Consider the following 22297-nt stretch of genomic DNA (forward strand, 5'->3'; position numbering starts at 1 on the left):
ACGTTGTTGTTGTTGATTTAGTGTTTTAAGTCCACTTTATGCACAGTAAGGCTAATCAGGACTGGACCTACAGTTTAAAGTTGGATCCGAACCACTACGTGATTCCACCGGATATCGAACCCGGGACCCCTTGATTACACGGCGACGACGCTACCGCTGCGCCACGGGGGAGGCCCCAACACAAAGAGTACGTTTCAAACACGTTTACCACTGAATGTTTTTGTGACCAAACAAAGCAAATGCCTCCGTGTGACTTAAAAATCCTGTAAAACCTTTAAAAATATATAAAAACTAAAAAAGGCTTGATTTAGGCGCATGAACCTAAAATAGGCTAGAACCAAGCAAAATAGGTTTTTTTAGTCACTATAAAACTTCGTCAGTTGTTGCATTTTTTAACGAAACGCTGTCATAACTTATTATTTCTTACATACCTGTAAAGGGAATAATAGATTGAAAACCTAATATCCGAGGTCTACTAATGAGTCAGATTTGACTTTTTATTTTATTTACATGGATAACCGAGCTAATGTATGCTAAAATAAGCTGTAATTTCATAGATATTTGTGTTCGTCAGGCTTCAGTGGTTTCTCACATGTTAATGGAGTTTAAGCAAGTATTCAAAAGATAGAAAGAAGATACGGAATAGACGAGACTGAAAGTAAAAATGCAGAAAACATATAATATATGGTAATACAGCGCGTTCCGTTCAAACCTCCCACATTTCAATTCATCATTGCTAAAAGGCTATGAAACATAATGGGATGCGAGTGGTACTAGACGAAAGAGCAACTCAAAGAATTTTATTGCATGACCTCGAAGTTCACCGTTCTCTCACTATGCAGCGCCACAATCGCATAAAGCACAATGGTGACTCCGCAGCAGCGCGCACAATCTGTATTCTGGTATGCAGAGACCGAATCAATCATTACAGTTCTAAGAAATTACCGGAGAGATTATAGAGGTGAAGCACCTGATGGGAAAACCATTAACCTCTTCTCTCCGGTAATTTCTTTGCACTGTAATGATTGATTTGGTCTCTGCATACCAGAATACAGATTGTGCACGTTGCTGCGGAGTCACCACTGTGCTTTATGCGATTGTGGCGCTGCGTAGTGAGAGAACGGTGAACTTCGAGGTCATGCAATAAAATTCTTTGAGTTGCTCTTTCGTCTAATACCACTTGCATTCCATTATGTTTCATAGCCTTTTAGCAATGATTAATTGAAATGTGAGAGGTTTGAGCGGAACACACTGTACATATATATGTAAGGAAGGAACAAAACAGGACCTAATTCTGAGGAATGAAATAATTGAAGGAGTACAGCATTTCAGGTACTGGAAAATGATGATAAGTAACCAAACAAAACAGTATGAGTAGTATTATATACTATATGATAAGATACAGAAGGCAACAAAGCATATTACTATAATGGTAGAAAAGGTTAAGATAAAATAAAGATATGTAAGATATTTGTGCAAACTGCAATTATGTATTGTCCAGAAGTAAGGGCCATGGCAAAAACGATGAAAATGCCTTAAGGATATTTGAAATTAAAAGAAAAATATATGGAGCAATAAATTTAAATAACGCATGGACAATAAGAACGAATAAAATATTAGGATATCAAGATATGGTGCCATATACGACGTTTAAAATCATAGAGAACAAGATGGGTAGGACACGAGGTAAAGATGGAGGAGGGTGTATTCAATTAGCAGAAAGGGGAAACCTAATCTAAGATAATTAGACAAAGGGTTGGAAAATATGAGAATCAGAGGATGGCAGGAGAAAATGGGAAACAGATAAGATTGGAGATACATAACACGGGTGGCAAAAGCTCATATAGGGCTGTATGTTAGGTAACATATTGATGGTTTGATTTCGTGGATACTGAAACCTGAAAACCACAACCACAACCAAAAGAACAAAAATAAATCTGGCCTCCCATTTCAGCCTATCCTCTGTCATTTTACAGCAGTCTCTCTTCCGGAGGCCACAAATTACAACGGCATATCGGCAGCAGGCATTTATTCCGCGCTGGCATTCCCTCCATTCATCTTGCTTTCAGAAGCCGAAGGGCGGGAATCGACCATGGCCGTGGAAAGCACCCGAAGACGTATTTATATTTTCCCTGTTGCTGCTGGCTTTTTGTGTCTCCCCCTGCAACTGCCTCGCTGACAATGATGGACCGCGCGCTCCGTGTCTCCAGGGACCATCTCCTTCTGCTTGGGGCCAATGGGATGAAAGGGGAACAGGTGGGTCGGGAAGGTCACTCGGGATGGCTGCTCCACGATCGATCTTCTTAGGAATCCTGGAGGCAGAGGGAGTGAAAGTCCAAGCGATGCTACGCTCGCTATTTTCTCTTTCTCTGTTTACAAAATGTGCTTTTTTTTAGTCTAAAAATACACTGGGGAATCCGCACACCCAATACATACAGACTAAATAAAAAGAGTAAAACAAGTTTACACATTCAGTATGAAGTAACTATTTAATTTAATTCTCGGAATGGTAGTGACAATGGTTCTTTATTAGCATGCACTGTTAATTGGACATTACCCATTGTTTAGGGATTGAAAACTTGTTCTAACATTGTGTTTCGACACAGCACATCTCTCGTCTTCAAGTAAACAATTTATTTTTGTCGGTGGTGGGAATGGAACCTGCGAAAGATCCTGGAGCCACCTCATGGGCCAAGGAGTTCATGCATCAAGTTTAATGTTTTAATCGTAATTGGTGTATTTTTAATTGTAAGTTGTTAATTGTTAACCGATTGATTGATTGAATTAAAAGTTTTGGGTGCGTTGTACATTTTGCACCCTTCTATGTGTACGGGAAAATATCCCCTTATCTAAAATTCGGACTGAAAAATTAAAATAAGGGGTGTAAAAAGCCCCTTGGGAAAAATTAAGAGTGCAAGGTTGTAAAAAGGCCTGCACAAAACAAGCACAATATATTAAAAAGTCAGAATGTATTAAAAACTTCCTCACAGATGGTGAGAGACAAGATTTTCTCAAAAATCTAAAAACTTTTGATAAGACACTGTTGTCATCACCCAGCAAGGATGACAAACAGCTGGGAAGTCTGTCATTCAATAAGAATATGCCGAACACTTAAAACAACATTACAAACATGACACATCGGAGGGTCCACCCCTTGCAGCAAGTGTCGATGCGTTAGACAGCTGTGTCCAATACACATCCGTGTTAGAAGAACTTCTTCTCGACGGTAGGGACGTAACCGAATGAATTTATATTGAATGCTGCACACATAGCTAGTTAGATTTGGTAAGGTAAGGTAAAAGTGTCCCTGTGCGTGTGTACACATGCCATGAAGATATAAGGGGTTATGTGAAGGTATACAGCTCCACATACGAGTATTCAGCATCACACACAGCCGCCTTTACCACCCAGGGTTGACCCCAGGTGAGCCTCAGAGCCGCGTAGAAACAGGGAAATGACTAGAATAATTCCTGGTGCAGATAAACTGCCCCGGGATTCGAACCCAGGTCTCTCGTGTGTAAGCCAGATGTTATACTAACTATTTTTCGTTATTTCGTGTCGCTCATCTCCTCATCTAACGTAAACGGTAAGGATGAGTGAGGATATGATGAAATTGCTGAAGGAACACTCACTTAAAACACCCATGTCCAGGCTGGGATTCGAACCCGAACTATTATTTTAAATGAGAACTTTTTTAACTTGCATGTAACTGTGTTCACTTATATCACTTGAGTCAAATCTCTCTCGTTTATTATAGTGTAGGATGTTTTAGCCTCAGGCATACAATGTTCTGCACCGTTAAGTGAATTTTATCACTTTACCTTGTAAACGGTTGCTCTTCCCTTTAAGTTTTCATTAATCAGAGCAACGTTTTGGCATTTCTAGTAAAGGTCACTTGTTCTTCAAGCTTTGTTCCCTGTATATCTTAAGCATCGTGTTCATGGAGCACTTAAAAATTTAGTCATTCAATGAACGCCCATGTAAGATTCCAGCTATCTGGTCTCGTACTTCTCCATATACTTATTTATATTTTGTGATTGAGGTAGTACAGGAAGTAGGACGATTCTTTGCAGTGTGGGAGTTCCTAGGCATCGATACGCTGGCTCGGATTGCGACAGTGTCGACCTCTATGACGGGGAGTGGTCAGCGATCTAGAGTTCGAATCCCAGTTAGGACATGGTTGTTTGTCCCAATGAGAAATGATATAATTTAGTACAAATTTATAGATGTAAAAACTTAGAAAAAACTAATAACGAGGGATATTACCGCTTAGGGGTAGGCGTAATCCTTAAAAAAAGAAAAAGGGCGTTCAGGTGTTGACTTTGGGATTCGCCACCGATGATGGCGATTTCTGATCTCGGCCTGAGCATGGATGTTCTTTCTGAGTGTCCTTTCATCAGTTTCATGTAATCATCGTCGCGATTAAACAAAAGAGCCAGAAAACCGACGCTAAATAAAAAGAAAAACAAGCATAAGTATACCAGAAGCAGAAATAAAGAGGAATATCCATACCAACATGCAGATCTTTTGCATTAAGTCTTAGTTTAAACGAAAGGATGGATGCTCGGTTTCCAATTTTGCCATTTTGATTGATTTTGAAGTTCCAGGAAGAAGAGGTAATTCAGGCTATCGGAAATCGTTCTATCTGTAACAGCTTGAGATATTTTAAACCCACTGCCTTTCCACTCTCACAAACACACCTACACATCCTACCTGGCAATTGGAACCGATAAAAAGTATTTACGTAGAGAAAATGGGACAGTTTAGTGCATGGTGTAATAGCCTAAGAGGGATTTGACATTTTCGAAACTCTACGTAGGGTATTGTAGGAACTTTTGTAACAACGCCCATGTACTATTAGGGTATTTTCCGTGGTTTGCGAATTGAAAGCGCAGAGAGGAGGAGGAACGGCACTTACTTGTGACCACGATACATTTAGAGCCTTCGAGCTGAAAATTGAGCAGCAGCTAAAAAGCTTGGAGGAATTGTCTGTTATTGCATTTGAGTGAAATCGGACCGTGTCCGAATCCGCAGCTGCTGCCGCCTATGCACCGATTCCACCGCAGAATCCCCATATCGTTAATAGTCCGAATCCACAGCATAGGTGGAGTTGGAGGGGGGAGGTAGAAGGTGCGGCAATTGAATGTTTCAATTAGATGCTACGCTCGGCAGTCATATTGGCCCTATGGCGCTGGTAGAAGTCACCATTGAAAGTTTGTTTTAAAATCCACATATCGCCGTTAAGATAGGCAACACACATAACGCATCGATAACACTGCATATAAATGAAGAAATAGCGTGCCACATTTTAAATTTAAGCAGTAAATAAGTGAAAAAAATATGCAGTTTGTTTGGCGTCTGCCTTCTGCTTCCGTATTGTGCGCTTGTGCCCCAGAGCTCGGTGGGTGACGTTCGAACTGACACCTGGCGGGAAAAGTAGCAACTGGCCTGCTCGGTAGCCTTTCGATTCGGACGACACGGAAAGAACGTAACAATGCGCGTGTGGATTCGAACACGGCCTCCATCAACGCGTTTCAAGATAGGGAACCTTTAATTCTCTGTAACAGAACTTTGGAAAGCACACCAGTGTTTCCCAAGCTTTTTCTTGCATCCACATGCCTCATGTATCCGTATGCGAACATCTATTGCCTCTTGCTTCCATGTACACAAACAAACAAACAAAAGAAAAACCTCTGTCGTCCTTTATGTAGTGTGTAAATAATAAATGTAAAACAAAATTTCGTAACAGCAACATATACGGCCTGTCGAGGTTGAGCAGTCTCTCATGAATACCATGCCACCATCAAACTTTCGTTCTGAAAAAAATAATAAAATGGCGGAATTCTAAGTGATCCGTTCAATACAAAACGTTTTTCCATGTAGCTGTCAATTGTCGCATGAGATATCTCTCATTTTGATCAATGGGGAAGAGAGAGAGAAACACATTGGAGCTTTTCTGTTTTGGAAGAATCTCTCTTCCGTTGTAAGCGTTGGAAATAATAACCAATGCCATGTCCCTTAGAACCATCCTATGTGAACTTGCCGCCCGCAGCACAAGAAAGTATCGCCTGTTTGAAAATCAGTGATATTTTAAGTTTATTGGTCGACTTTCGATCTCACCATTGGAGTTCATGAGTTCAAATCCCGGCCTGGGCATTGGTGCTCTTACTGAGGGTCCCTTCGTCAATTTCATCTAATCATCACTCATCCTCTTCGTCGTGATTACACCAAATTGGCAGAAGGAAAATAACAATGGGCAATTTGTTCACAAAATCCGATTTAAGCTAAACATACTTGTTTACAGCGTGCACGAACATCGCGCTTATACGAAAATGTTGCAATTGACTCATCTTAGAATGTGCCAAGGTCGTTTGAAGTGGAATATGTTAGTTTGATCGAGCCTTGGGCTTAGCTGAGGAGGTACTACTATGGTTTAACATGCTGACAGTAAGATAGCTGGGGACCACCACCCCTCCCAACCCCCCAACTTTGAGCACTGCTTGAAGCCTGCATTACACGCATCATCTTGCATCTCTGCTATCTAAACCAGAAGTTGGCCTTTGCTTTAGGAAGACGATCTATATATTCTGTACTTTTTCAATCTCCAGAAACTCGGCATTCTTTTGTACAGCTCAGTATTAGTGTTGGGTGATATATCGTTTAGACGATATATCGCGATATTGAAAAAATATCGTCCAGGCGATATCAACTAGACGATACATGGTCCCGATATTTTGGCAATATATATCATGTCGGCGATATATCGTCACGATATATATCGTGTAGGAGATATATCGTCAGGATCAGTGGCGTACACTGAGTCCAAGACCTGGGCTATCTCACTATGTCACGTGGTCCTAGGCTATGAATAGAAATAAATTTACCAACTCCTAAGAAATCAGGTTGCCAACTCAAAGGAAATCAGGTTGGCAACTCATAGGAAATCAGGTTGCCAACTCATAGGAAATCAGGTTCCCAACTCATAGGAAATCAGGTTGCCAACTCATAGGAAATCAGGTTGCCAACTCATAAGAAATCAGGTTGCCAACTCATAGGAAATCAGGTTGGCAACTCATAGGAAATCAGGTTCCCAACTCATAGGAAATCAGGTTGCCAACTCATAAGAAATCAGGTTGCCAACTCATAAGAAATCAGGTTGCCAACTCATAGGAAATCAGGTTGGCAACTCATAGGAAATCAGGTTACCAACTCATAAGAAATCAGGTTGCCAAATCATAAGAAATCAGGTTGCCAACTCGTAAGAAATCAGGTTGCCAACTCATAAGAAATCAGGTTGCCAACTCATAGGAAATCAGGTTGCCAACTCCAGAATCAGCATCATCATCTCACTGATATGAATAATAATATTTACAATTTCTGATCGATTTTTCTCCTGTATTTTATTATCTAGACTTCAGGCTTCGCAGATAGCCTAACTAGCCCAGAATATACGCTCGTGGTCAGGATATTTGGCGATATATATCGTCACGATATTTAGGGATATTTATCGTGGAGACGATATATCGTCGGTATCACGATACGGAAAGAATGTGCATCGTATAGTCTGGGACGATATCAACATCAATATTGCAATATCAAATTTCCTATATAGTCCATCCCTACTCAGTACCATCAGTTGAGCCCTTAGGAATATTCTAGCAATTTTATCACTATAAAAACCACAAAAAGGCCCACGTGCTCACGAGGAACTGCTGTTCCCCCAGTCCTACTCTTCTAGTCTCCTCTGAAGATACCATTTCCCAGTTAATTTCGACTCGTGCCTTAGTTAATTTAAATACGGTGAAAATGAACAGAGTAAAACCGCACTCTCCTTGCATTGAACCCGTAGGGAGACAGCAGTGCCGTAGTCAGAGAATTTATGGAGGGTGGTTATGGCTGCCAAGATCCTCTCTTTCTTTCCCTTCTGTTCCCCTTCTTTCTTCATGTCTTTCTCCACGTCTTTTTCCTCTCTTTCTATCTCATTGCCTCTATTTTTCTATCTCCCTCTTTTCCTCTATTCCTGGTCTTTACCCTTTCATCCCTTTTTTCTTTCTTCCTCTTTTCCTCTCTTTTTCGGTCTTTCCTCTCCTTCTTCAATTTGTTCTCCATGTCTTCTTTCTCTCCTTCTTGTCTCTACTTTTATTTCTCCCTGTTTTCCCCTCGTTATTGGTCATTCCTCTCGTTCTTCCTGTCTATCTCCATATGACTTCCTTCTCCTTTCTCTAATTTTTACTTTCTCCCCCTTTTCCTTTCGATATTGTTTTTTTCTCTTTCCTCTACTTCTTCGTGTCTTTTTCCGCAAGACACAAATCTTTCTTTTTCTGTTTCTTTATCCTCTTCTACTTCTTCTATTTCTCTATGTCTTTATATCTGTTTTCTCCCTTTCTCCATCTTGTTCCCCTTTATACTCCTATCTCTCTTTCAATAAGCTTTCATTCTTTATTTATGTCGTTCCTTCTATTTTTTTCTATATCGTTCTCTGTATTTGTGTGTGTGTGTATTTAGTAAATGATTAAAAAAATCTCATGTAGGGTATTTGGTTGAGCAGGATGGTGGTTATACCCCCCTCTGCCCCCGGTGACGATACCCCTGGGTGACAGTTAAAATAAAGGATCCCCCCCAAGACAGTTAGTAATCCGCCACTGCGTTGACATTTCGTAAACGATAACGCATATTTGTGTATATCACATTCGTTACATTTTTGTCCAACACCGTGCAGGAAGTCGAGAAGAAATAACAAAGCTACAAATTAATTAGTACGGCGGCTCCAGAAGCGATACTTGGGGAGGGCGAGCCAATCCCAATCTACATGTGCATTGTTTTATATAAATTAAATTCTATTAACACTATAAGCATTGATAAAAGGTAAATTTACCTCTTGCACATTGCTACAAGCATTTAAAGAGGCGGGCGATATGCAGTTAGAGCCCCACACATAATCTGGGCCATTTGTAGAGGTGAGGTGATCAGTATCACGCTCCCACCTCCTCCCAGCTACCTGAGAACCACTCGATGCAGGAACATTCAGGAAATATTCGCACCTGAAGTCATCGACAACGGGATTCGAAGCCTTGTGGCAATCACCCTACCGACAGCATAAAAGCACATAGATGCACTATTCATATTCGTGAAATTAAATTACGGAGCACAGGAAAAAAGTCATAACTGAAACATTCGTTCCGATGACGGCGCTAATCTCAAGAAAACACCACCAGATGACATAAGACTCGGTCCGTTCAAGGCAAACGTCAAAAAAAGTGTCAAACTTTCCCACGCCTGAAAACGGTGTTTACGGCACAAATGTCAAGCGCACATTTTCCCTCCCTCTCTACGTGTCTTATTAAAAGAAAAAAAAGCAACCCATTGTTGCTCTGACAAGCGCAGGGACCTGTTGTTCGTTCTGAAATGTTTTCGATCCGCCTCCCTTCCCACTCCGCCTAGGCTGCGAGTCGATAAAGCTTTTCAGAGATACCTTCGGGCACAACGTATCGATTTCACCTCGATGGGTTGCGAGGGTGAGCCCCTTCTCCCCCCTCTTTGTCAGTTGATCCAGGTAATCCCGGATTAGAGATTTCCCGCCAACCACATTTCAATCCTGAACAGAGAGACTACCACCATTCCGACTCATTGTGTCTAATTCGGACCGCGTATCGCGTTGCCCCTTCACGCCCTGTCGCATTTGAGCCAAATAATGTGTAGTTAAAGTGGCAGAATCCCCCCCTACCCCCTTCCAGACTTTCGAGCCTCCACCTGCCAATTACAATTCCATCAGACCGCAAAAGGTCATGAGAGGGGACGGGGTAATACTCGGAATAACTTCAAAATAATAATCCTAGTGCAACGATACTTCACACTGAATATATATTGTACGCGAAGGATGAGCAGACTTTAACACAAATTTAAAATTAAATTGCAAGTCCTCAGCGCTCAACTGGTTTTCATAATGTTATTATACTTACATTGCAAGAATTAAACAACACAACTCAACTTCCAAAATATTATTTCACTTTATAACATTTGATATAAACTCATTTTCGATTTCTGACACAAGACATTTTAAGTCAATCTTCTTGCATATAACAAAAACGAATCGAAATCAACAACTTAAAACAAATATCGACATTTATACAGCGTTCTTAATCTCAATAGTTCCCTGTTAATTTTATAAACTTGTACGCAATAGAAATAAAGTAAATATTAGTTATTTGTGAATGTAGAAGACAGTCACACTAGAGACCAAGCACGAACAATTTAGCTAGATGCAAACTAGTTTTAACAAATGTGTCTAGGGAGAACCAGGATTAAACATATATCTATACTCTGTCTTTGGAATGTGTGGCGCAATGCCGCGCATAACGGAAGAGAATGGGTGAAAGCGATTTGGCGTAAGAACTGGTAGCTGCACTAACTTCCCCTCTCACGAGTTCATTGGTCGAGCCCTCTCGAATAATTACTTGCGTAGAGACTCGTTTTCGCTCGCACGCTCCAAAGATTCTAGTTGTAGGCGAGTAGGAAAAAGGGTTCGTTGGCCCTTGAAGCATTCGAGCAAGACTCGTTACAATGGTTCGTTTTGTAATTCGTTGCCAAACCAAACAGTCGCTATGGTTTAGTATTACGGGATGAGCAAATTTCTAGAATGCCTCTACGCTCCCCGGTCACGAACACACTACATGTTAAAAATTACTTAATCAGAATTCACTGATATTGAAATGTATTTATCTAAGTGTTGTTAACAGATTAACCTTTATACAACACCGTGTGTTTAACATATATGCATAGAACTATCTTACAGAGTACGGTTAGAATACACTTAAGACGGTTGTAATAATATGCATTCAAATATATCAATTAGAAATTAAAGAAAAGAAGATATCTAAAAGTTAGAACATAATTGTTCTTATTCACATGATATTTATTCATATCGAAATATTATTTTTGGAATGTTAACTGTTTAGGCTTGTCTTAATTAATTGTATCAAATTATTCAGTTTCTTCTAATTATAGTATCGCACTTATTTGTGAAGCATGTGAAAAAACACAAACTGTTGTTTGGGGGTAAAGTACCAATTTTTCATGCAAGAGTTAGGTGGGAAATACTCTTCGTTGAACAATTCCACCGCAATTCCACGGTAAAAACAGACGGTAGGAGGATACAAAGAATTGTCGTAAAATAATGCCTACATGCTGGTTGTCACTTTTGAACATTCGATTACGTCAAAACAGATTATTTTGTGTTCAGTTTTGATTAAATCGTATTAAGCATGTAAACTCAAATAGCAGAAAATTTATGATTTCCATGTTGTTTTTCAGAGAATATACTTTAAAAATATGGTGAAATTCGCAAGAAGAGGAAATAGCACATAGAATGCTAAATTCGCATTATTTCGCGACTTAATGTACATGAAAAATATGTTTAGCATGTCATTGTATCCACTTGTAAGCAATTTCAATCAATCAATAACGTTATATTGCTTCGCCTTCATTTTCTGGAATTGCATTGCAAGACAGCAAAGAAGTTAATGCCGTTCCTACTCAGCACCTCAAGATAAATTAATATAAAAATATCCCGTGGTTCAACAGACTGTGAAAGCCAGGTCCTACATACCGACTGTCGACCTCACTCTCATGTGCTTAAGCAAACGTGGAAGATCATCGAACCAGTTACGGGGTGACGCGTGGTCAACACGACGAACCCCCAGTCGTTGTTGAAAGTTTCCATGACCGAGCTATGCTACTCATTCAAAATCCTCAATTTCCTCACTATGGTTGGGGCCACCGGTCACATACACAGGCCCAAATCTCAGGAAAAAGGTTCCCCCAGAAGACTCGAACCTGCACACATCCAGCACCTCAAGATGCTGCAAAAAAATTATCGTAGAGCAGTGTAATTTAACAAAATACACTAGACGGGCTCATACCCAGTGAGCCCATGTATGGCTACGCCAATGATCAGGTAATTCTTCCATCTTTTGTACACCCCTTTGAACTCACATTTCAATCACCAGATACGAAGAAAACATAACGCAAATGCAAAATTCGATCTACTGACAAAATCAAACATCGGACAGTCAGGGACACTTCTGTATTGTAACAATCGAATTGGAAGTCAAAGGGATCGTTTAAACCCAGAAGTGTCCGCAACTGTGTCCCGTCTTCAGCGCACATGCTGGAAGTAACACCAGCGCAAAAAAAGCATTTGACTCGCGATGGATCAGTTGTCACATGGTGAATCGAGGGGCTAGATCTGAGTTCTGAGGACCCGGAAAAGGCATAAAATTAAGTTAATTGTAGAATTATCAAGTCGTATCGGAATGTACATATGTACATGTGAGAACAAAGCATGAAAATGTTTTTTATTTGTCAAATCTGATTTGTAAAACAAGAAAGTGTGGCATAATCATGAACTTTCATTACATTGATCTATGGACAGGGTAAAGGAAATATATATTAATTAATATATTTCTTGTATTTCCCAACAATCAACTAGCTCATAACAATGTGATAACCCTGGTACCGTGTTTACTACTGTTGTTCTATGACAATAACCAACATGAAGCTAAAGGTGGACGCATGGTGCGTTTGGGCGCTGTCGTTTACTGAAGGAAGAGAACACCCCGCGACTGTTACATACACATTGTTATGCATACCAGTATACACACAGGATATATTACACATGCTGAATGTTCACTCCACCATTGTTGCAAGTATAGCACAAGCTCAAGGTCAGTCAGGGGCGAACGTCCACTCTGGTCCAAGGTGAAATAATTTGAGCCCTGCCCAAATAGCTACATGAGAAATTCACCAACGATGCCGATAAAGCATTTCAATACAATTACTAAACGTATAGGGCATAGCTAGAAGAGCACAGACAGAGGAGAGAGAAATAAACAGATTAAGTGGGTGGACAGGGATGGAGAAGTTTGCAACAGAGGTTGTGTGCGAAAGTTGCAAGACCGTGCTTGAAGCAAACATCCTTCAAGAATGGTCTCGCTGTTGAGTCTTGAAGCCTTGGACTGAAAGCGAATATCTTTCAAATTGCACTTCGACTGCAGCGCCTAATACGATCAGAAGATAAAACTACGAGCACACTGTTTTTTCCCGCGTTATAAACACTTGTTTTTCACCATAGAAATCACATAACATAGCAAGTCCTTATACTTGCATCTCCACTCACAACCAACAACTACCTGACTTTCGACTTCTACGGTTCAAAAAGTGGAACAAGCGAACGAGTGAAGTAAACAAGTCTGGAATGTTGCGTACTGCATGGCTCGATAGCTCGTTTACTTGAAGATTTCGAAGTGCACCAGGTGACGTCACTTTCGACAAGACAGTACTTCAAGCCTACCTTTTGGGCCTTTCGGACACAGCCAGAGAAGGGTAGATAGAAACTTAGAAAAACTTTGAGAAATAAGCAAATGAAGAGGAATGATATAAAAAGGCGGGGAAAAAGAAAGAGAATAAGACAAAATGTAGTGCACTTTAAAGGAGACGATCTAAGACTTCTAGATACTTAGGCTACTTTAATGCAATAGTGGCGAACTGCGGGCTCGAAATCCAGGAAACAGCGGCGACGGGACTCGACACGCTGACCATGCGCATCGGTCGACCAATGAAAAGACGCTTGGTACACCTAGCCTTCAAAGGGTTGTGGTGCCATAGAGTTTAGTTGATTGATTGATTGATTAATTTATTTTACTTCGCTTTTGTGCCACTGTTGACTAATTGCGAAGATTGGGATGAGTGATGTTATTATAAAATTGATGAATGGAAACTCACAAACACCCATGTTCAGACCGGTATTCGAACACGGGACCTCTGGCGTTGTAGTATACAGTTTAGTTCTTATTCTTTCTTCATATTAGGAGTTCAGTATTCTGTTACCTTCTCAATTCCCCTGTTGTTCTATCTCTTTCAGTTACAATATTTTTTTCTTTTTTAAGATTGTATTTTCTAAAACTCTTAATTTGCGTTTATCTATTACGTTAGTGTAAGGGACCACGTTTCACATACATACTTTAGTCTCTCGTCCTCCCCCCCACCCCCGGGATATAGTCGTTGGCTAAAGGCCTAGACAACATGTTCGCTTCTAGCCTCCAGCTTCGCTCAAACCTATTATCTCGGGGTGATAGAGACTGCAGCGGGAGATTGGTAGATCCTCAATAAAATACCGTTGCCTCGTTCCACACATTTGATTCTAGGAAGGATATTCGAAGGGATTGTATTCGGTAAGGCAATTACCACGCACTCACCTTGCTCAGCCCTAAACTCCGACTCAAGGTCAATACAGTCCAGTTCTACACTTTACGATTGACAGTTCATGGTAGCGATAGAGCAATGAGAAGGCTGAGATATATATATATACTCGGAGGTGTATGACCCCCGAGTTGACGCAATGTTCCTACCAAGTTGGAGCACATGTATATTATGCTGAGCAAGGGTCATGCATACGTCACTCTTACAATACAAAAGTACAAAACTGTCTTGGGTATTTTAACCATCAGATTACTTGATACCTATTAGACGAAAGGATAAAAGTTGTTGAATTGAAAAGTGACAGGCACCATCTGAATCAAGTCTGCTTTTTCCCTGTTTAATATCGTTTTCAAACACACACACACACACACACACACACACACACACACACACACACACACACACACACACACACACACACACACACACACACACACACACACACAAACAGAAAACTTGATTAATTCATTGATTTGTTTATTTTATTTCTGCCAGGTTTAGCTAATATCGAAGATGAAGATAAGTGGCGATAAGATGAAATTGAAGGTTCAGGCACACACAGGACACAACACAAGCGCTGCAGAGAACTGTTCTGGCTGTAGTTACAGGCGCCAGAGCAGCGTCAGCTTGCAAAAATGTAGCCCGTAATGTACAGGGTGTATCAGAAGTCCCTTACCACCCCTTGTAAAATCCGGAGTAATGTATTTTCATGCAATTTGATATGGGCGATACAAAATAGGCCTAGGGGGACACCTTTTGGAGTATGTCACGGGGACGACCGCCATTTTGGTTCCGCCATCTTGAATTCAACATTTTTATTTAAAATGATAGGTGGGTCATGTGATGGGTCATGAGGCTAGAATTTTGTCAGGATGTCAAATCTGAAATCAGATTTCATGTAACGTCATTTGGTGAAAAGTTTTTTGGCAACTGAAAGTGATGTTTACCTGTTACAGAATGTGTTCCACATGTCCGTGCTGGGCAATGCACGTGTGCAGATGCTTCTCCCAATGTCTGTAGACACCGAGCAAGATATCTGGTGAAATTTGCTCAAAGGCAGCCATGATACGTTGTTCCAGATGACGAAGATCATGAATTTTCACACCTTACACCATAGTCTTAACGTGTCCCCAAAGGTAGAAGTCCATTGGAGTTAGGTCTGGTGATCGGAAAGCCCATTCAACTGGCCCACGTCGACCAATCCATGCCCCAGGAAATTGTTCATCCAGATACTGACGCACCTGGATGGCATAATGGAGAAGCGCGCCATCTTATTGAAAAAACCTGGGAAATGTACCATCTTCCGACATCAGAGCTGGCAGTATCTGTTCCTGTAGCATCCCTAAGTATCGTTCCGCATTTCAATTTCCTTGAATGAAAAAAGGACCGATTATATCCTTGTTCCCCATATGCCTGCCCACACCATAATCTTCCCTGCACCGGTCATTTTGGAGGGATCTGTCCATGCGTGGTTGTCAGGCGACCAATAGCGCATGTTTTGCCCATTCACCTCCCCATTTACGTAGAAGTTCGCTTCATTGGAATGGAGTATCTGCATAGCGACGTTTGGATTTAGCCGTAATTGCTCGATAGGCCACTCGCAAAACTGCACGCGGTGATCTGGATCGTCCTCGGAAAGATGTTGCTGCATTTGCACCTTATGCGGATGCCACTTGTACCTCTGTAGCACCCGGTACACTGAACTGTGACTCATAGCACATTGCATTGCTATACGACGTGTGCTTCGCTGCGGTGACGTCGAGAAGGAGGCCAGCACTGCCGTAGTATTGCTTCATCCGTGACTGTCCACGGTCGTCCACTACGCGGTCTGTCCAAGACCGTGCCCGTCTCCTCGAATTCGGTTAATAACTGTGCCACTGCAACATGTGACACAGGGTGACGTTCTGGACGACGCAGGTTGAAATCGGCGGCCACTGCACGGGCACTTCTCCCACCCCACAGTTTGACGATCTGGATGCGTTCCTCAGTTGTTAACGGCCTGGTTCAGCACTTGCAACACACAGGTAAACATCACTTTCAGTGGCCAGTAACTTTTCACCAAATGAAGTTACATGAAATCGGATTTCAGATTTGACATCCTGACGAAATTCTAGCCTATGGTCATGTATCACATGACCCACCTATCATTTTTAATAAAAAAGTTGAATTCAAGATGGCGGAACCAAGATGGCGGTCGTCCCCGTGATGTACTCCAAACGGTGTCCTTTTAGGCCTATTTTGTATCGCCCATATCAAATTGCATGAAAATACATCACTGCGGATTTTACAAGAGGTGGTAAGGGACTTCTGATACACCCTGTACTACATTGAAGAGAGGTTGACAATTGAGTGCCTTCAGCAGAGGTCACCCCTTACCCCTCCGCCCCCGCACCGCCCCAAACAGCAAATCTCTAAACGAAACTAAACTCTGGTGCAACCTATCTTGACAGTGACGTAGTAACAGCATTGCAAACTTCCATCGTTGATACTTTCACTGTCTGCACTAAGAAAAAAGACAAACAAGGGAAAGAATTTCAATAGTTTGAAATGCAAGGGAAGGAAGTCCAACATGTCGCAATGCGAGGTTTCTTTTAGAATGGAATCATGTAAAATAAAGAGCAATTAAAACGAGCACGAAGTATAAATACAAGAAAATGAACGGAATCGGATAATGAATACGAGATGGCAACGCGCCTTTGAACGGAAAGTTCGCAAGGCTTGAGCACAAAAATATAGTTCCTTAATGAAAACAAGTTACAGCGTATACAGAGCATATAAATGTGTTAAAAATATTAGATACTTAAAAACTTGTTGAAATGTAGAGTGTTCGGCACGATTATTTTGTTACAAGTCGAAGTTAAAATTATATATACTGCTCAGCAAAGAAGAAAAAAACATCGGAAAATATGCGAACTAAAATCCACCCCCACCAGTTTCTGTCGCGGTGAACGGCAGCAGACGAGAATATGGGGAAATTCTTCTCTTTCTCTGCTCTCAAATGGCACGCTGTTGCCACGATGCCTCACAGCTGTTCTCTGACAAATGAAATTCTGGCGGACCTGCCGCAAAACACGACGTTCAGGATGGCGCGGTCAGTGGTTGAAGAAGTATGGATAGCGTTCGTGAAGATTCCCGATTTAAATAATTAATGACAATAAAATCTATTGTCATGGTTGTGATTCTTACTATGCGATAGTAAATATTACCATCTAAGAAACAGATTTTATCTTCAATTTAATTATTAATTATAATTATATCCTTAGAGACAGTGGCGGCGATTGGAGGTACCAGGTCAGAGGCGCTAACTTGTTTCGCCTGTACTTTTCGCAAGACCTTTTCCATTCTTCTTTGGGAAAGTTCTGAAATTCTTCTCTTGCAACTTCCAGTACTCTGCCCAAATTACGATCCACATTTTGTGATGCAATACGACCCTTTATGATACCCCAAACATACTCAATAGGGTTTAGATCGCAATGATAAGGTGGAAGACGAAGTGCGGTGTGGCCGTTTTCTGCTGCAAGAGTGTGGACCCGATATTGCGGGGGATTTTTGTTGGTTTTGATTAGCTGATATAACTAATATATAATACTGTATATATTATATACTATATAATATATAATACTATATAATCCTAAGTCATTGCAAATAATGTTGCAAAGAGTTTCACGACTACCCCGAAAATTAATTTCTTTCTTTAATTTCGAAAGCACTTTTTTTTACTGTTGGCACTTCATGTTCAACCGTATAAAAATTACCAATAGTTCTTCTAATCAAACACTTGGCAAAGTCGTCTACAACAATTCTATGCTTTTCGGCAGACCTGTTGTCGTAAATTTCCCCCCGGAATTTCCTTCTTTTCTAATTTTCTTAATGAAAGTGTCCGACATTTGAACTGCAGCCGCCGCACGCTTTGTAGTTTGATTGACCGGAAACGTGTAACATCCTTCTCTCGCTTCGTTGTCAAGAAATTTAACAACATTCGAAATCACCTCTCGGCTCTCACTATGTAAGGTTTTGCCCTTCATTTCGGTACAAACAACAGACGCACTCGAACTCAATTGACCTTTCGTCCATGTAAGTTTGGCAACATTGACAGGGTGTCAGAAGTCGAGCAGTCCTTGCTACCCCCCACCTCCCACCCGACCCAACCCCCGATCAGCTGTACACAAAAACGTTCCATTCCTCCTGTGTGCTTTCTCTGCGGACTCTGAGACACAACTGTGACAGAGAGAATCTTTCATGCTCTGCGCGGAGTGATACAATGGTTTCGCATCAACCTGTAGTGCGGTCCCATCTGACGTCACTGTCAAGATAGCTTGCACTTTAGTTAATTGAAAATTGAAAATTTAAAAAACCCACCAAAACTTAAGCTCCCAAACCAAATTGGAAATATGGTTTCAACGTTGATGCTGTCCAGTCTCATTATTTTTCAAGTTGAGCGTACGTTATTTTCTGTTGCTGCTACACCCCGCTTCGCCTGAGGAAAAACTGAAGATGTTTGAGGATGATGAGCATGCTGCAGCCAATCAGGAGCGCCCAAAATTCTCCCCCATACCCATCCTCCCTCCAGAATACCACTAACTAGATAAGCGCTTGTTACGGTTCCGCCTTGCCTCCCTTACGTCTCTATCTAACGAACAAAAAGCCTTTAATTTTGTTGCCGGGTCCACGGAATGCGGATGGATTTTCTTTTATTAAAGTACGTGCTGTTTTCAAGATGGAAGCTATAACTGGGATCCACACGCTCAATTCTGCAATCTTGGTCCGAGAGAAGCAGTGGCGGGTTTCTTTTGACCAGCTCTGTCCACACTCGGCGTCAATAGTGTTGAGTGAGTCAATGGTGGCAATTGCACTAGTGCAGTTGGAGAGCAAGAATAAGTGGAAGAATATTTCACTTCCGGCGGAGAACGTGTCATTTGGGGGGGGGGCGGATACTACATAAATTCCCAAACCTAAAACGCTCCAGACCCCAAACTTTTACGCCCTCGTTTGTCTGTAATGGCGTCTTCAAAATGGCGGTCATTACGAAGATTCTATACCTGAAACCTGTTAGTTTATTATAATTATTATTATAGTTATTTATCATTCATGATATCTTATTTTCACCTAATTTGCAACTCATAACTGTATTATCATAATAAGAAATTGAAAAGACCCATTTTATCAAATAATATTAGATATGGCCGCCAATATGGCAGCGAAAAGCCTAAAAATAACGCTTTCAGCTATTTGATCATGTTTTGGATCAAATATTATGTTTTGGATGTGCCAGAACTCAACGGTAGCATCCAAAATAGTGTCAGACTAAGCCCATATAATAATAATAGTTCAATTCTTGACAATCTGTATATGTACAGGATGTTTCAAAAGTCTGACACCATAGGACAACTGCGCTATTAGTGCAGATGGCGAAAAATAGAAAGTGAGGAAAGTTGTTTTAAATATTAGGATTTCAATTACTCGATACGGTAACCTAGGACACCGAAGGCGAAGTCTGAGTGAACAGTTACCCTCTTGATCGTCATTATTGTTGACATTTCCGATTTGCGTCAACAGAAGACGTTGTCTGAGAGCAAATATATTTTAGTTGTGATCTACCCTGATTAGAAGGGGGGGAAAATAAGATCCCTTTCGTTCATATCACTATGCCCTAATGAACAACCTCTATTTCAGATAACATTAGCCACAACTACAGGTTTTGTAGTTGTATGCTTCTACGTATCACAGTAAGGCTAATTGGGACTGGACCTACAGTTTAAAGTGGGATCCGAACCACTATGTGCCTCCACCGGGTATCGAAAGCAGGACACCTTGATTAGAAGGCGACGACGCTACCACTGCGCCATCGGGAAGGCCACACACACACTTCTTAATTTGCCTAATTTTGCGTCATATTTCTATTTTTAACGAGTACAGTACGGTGTTGCGAAGCATGTGGCAACAAGGCAATGTCAGTACTCATGGAAGTTCGTACCAGCGAACAGCCTCAATGGTGCATGCTACGTTGAAAATTCAAGCACATTATATTGAAAACATCATATTTCCAACAACTTTCCTCTCTTTCTATTTTTCGACATCTGCACTAATAACGCAGTTGTCCTATGGTGTCAGACTTTTGAAACAACCTGTATATATACAGATTGTCAAAAATTGAACTATTATTATTTCATGGGCTTAGTTTGACACTATTTTGGATGCTACCGTTGAGTTCTGGTGCATTCAAAACATAATATTTGATGCAAAACATGATCAAATAGCTGAAAGCGTTATTTTTAGACTTTTCGCGGACATATTGGCCGCCATATCGAATATTATTTGATAAAGTGGGTCTTTTCAATTTCTTATTATCATAATACAGTTATAAATTGCAAATTAGGTGAAAATAAGATATCATGAATGATAATAACTATAATAAACTATCAGGTTTTAGGTATAGAATCTTCGTTATGACCGCCATTTTGAAGACGCCATTACAGACAAACGAGGGCTTAAAAGTTTGGGATCTGGAGCGTTTTAGGTTCGGTAATTTATGTAGTATCCGCCCCCCAAAGGACACGTTTTCCTCCGGAAGTGAAATATTTTCCGGCGTTCCGACCCCACTACACTGCTTAGACTAGTGTTCAAATCATGGATAACGGTTTATTTTATACTCAGCGTTTCTGCCACTCTTGGCTAGTCGCCAAGGTGGGAATGAGTGAGGATGATTTAATGAAACTAATGAAGGGATTCTCACAAAGATTACCAATGCCCAGATCGGGATTCGAACCCGGGATCCCAGGCGTCGCAACGCACTGTGATAACCACTCCGCCACGGAGGTTGGCAAATCATCGATATCATTCGTACGAGTATGGCTAGTTGGTCTCTGGCATTCCTTCGCAAAAGAACGTCCAGGGGTGCAATATCAAGTCTCCCAGTGTCCAGTACAAATAGAGTTGAAAGAATAAGACCCAAGATTTTGTCTAGTTCCAAATTACCTTCTAGTTAAGTTCACAGATTGCACAAATAAAAATATTAACGCATAATATGTTTGAATATACTATAACCACAGTATATTAACTCCCTTATAAAATCATTATGATATCATTCCCTTTATCAGCTATTCCTAGATGTCCAATCTTCATCAACAACAAACGAACAAACATTTTTGAACAAACGAACACGCATGTGCTTTTGAAATTTCCTCGCTAAATAATTAATTGATTTGCTTTATTTTACTTTGCTTTTTGAGCCACTTTTGGCTAATTTGCGAAGATGTGGATGAGTGATGACATGATGAAATTGATGAATGGACACTCACAAACAACCATGCCCTGGCCATGATTCGAACCCGGGACCCTTGCGTCGCAGCGCGATGTGATAACCACCTTATCACGGCGGCGAGCCCTTGCTAAATAAGTACATCAATTTTGAACAGTAACACGGTTGTGTGTTCCACAAAAGGTGCACATGTCGTAGTAGATGTAACACAATAACTATGCGCTCAATACGTAACACAGAAACACACAGATTGAGAATTCAAGAACAATCTCTTCTACAGACCCCTCACCCACTACAATGACCTCCCATCAAATGTTGATCTATTTTCCTCAGAGAATGCCTTTCGGTCTTCCATCAGAACAAATGCTGCTAAATAATGTCAAATATTGCATCTTTGTTTTATTTTTTGTTAATCTTTTTGTGTTGTTTTGTTAATTTTCAATTTTGCTCTTTTCTTTGTTAACAATCTCTACGTAAAATGGCCATTTATGATGTATCTGGAATTTTCTCAAAATCTAAATAATGTTATTGACTTAATGTGTCATATAAAATATCAGTAAGTTCCTATGCATAAATTTTAACAGTCATCTTATGAAATTATGAAGTTGTAAACAACCTTCATAGACACCATACATAAAGACCAGGTATCCAGCTTTATGTCTACTGTCCAATCAAGACAGGTTGTAAAGTTTAACGTGGGTAAAGAGGTACTGTAATGTACCATCACGGAAATCGTACACAAGAACCCTTGATAACAAGGATAGTTTGATACAAAATTCAGTT

General features: G+C 40.7%; 1 protein-coding gene across 1 annotated transcript in view; it reads left to right on the plus strand.

The window, feature by feature from the left end:
- The window catches only part of LOC145988322 (nephrin-like), a 580912-nt gene that overhangs the window by 90701 nt on the left and 467914 nt on the right, over nucleotides 1-22297 (plus strand). The window lies entirely within an intron of this gene.

Source organism: Lepisma saccharinum, chromosome 5 (assembly GCF_977018435.1).
Source record: "Lepisma saccharinum chromosome 5, izLepSacc3.1, whole genome shotgun sequence".
Classification (NCBI taxonomy): Eukaryota; Metazoa; Arthropoda; class Insecta; order Zygentoma; family Lepismatidae; genus Lepisma; species Lepisma saccharinum.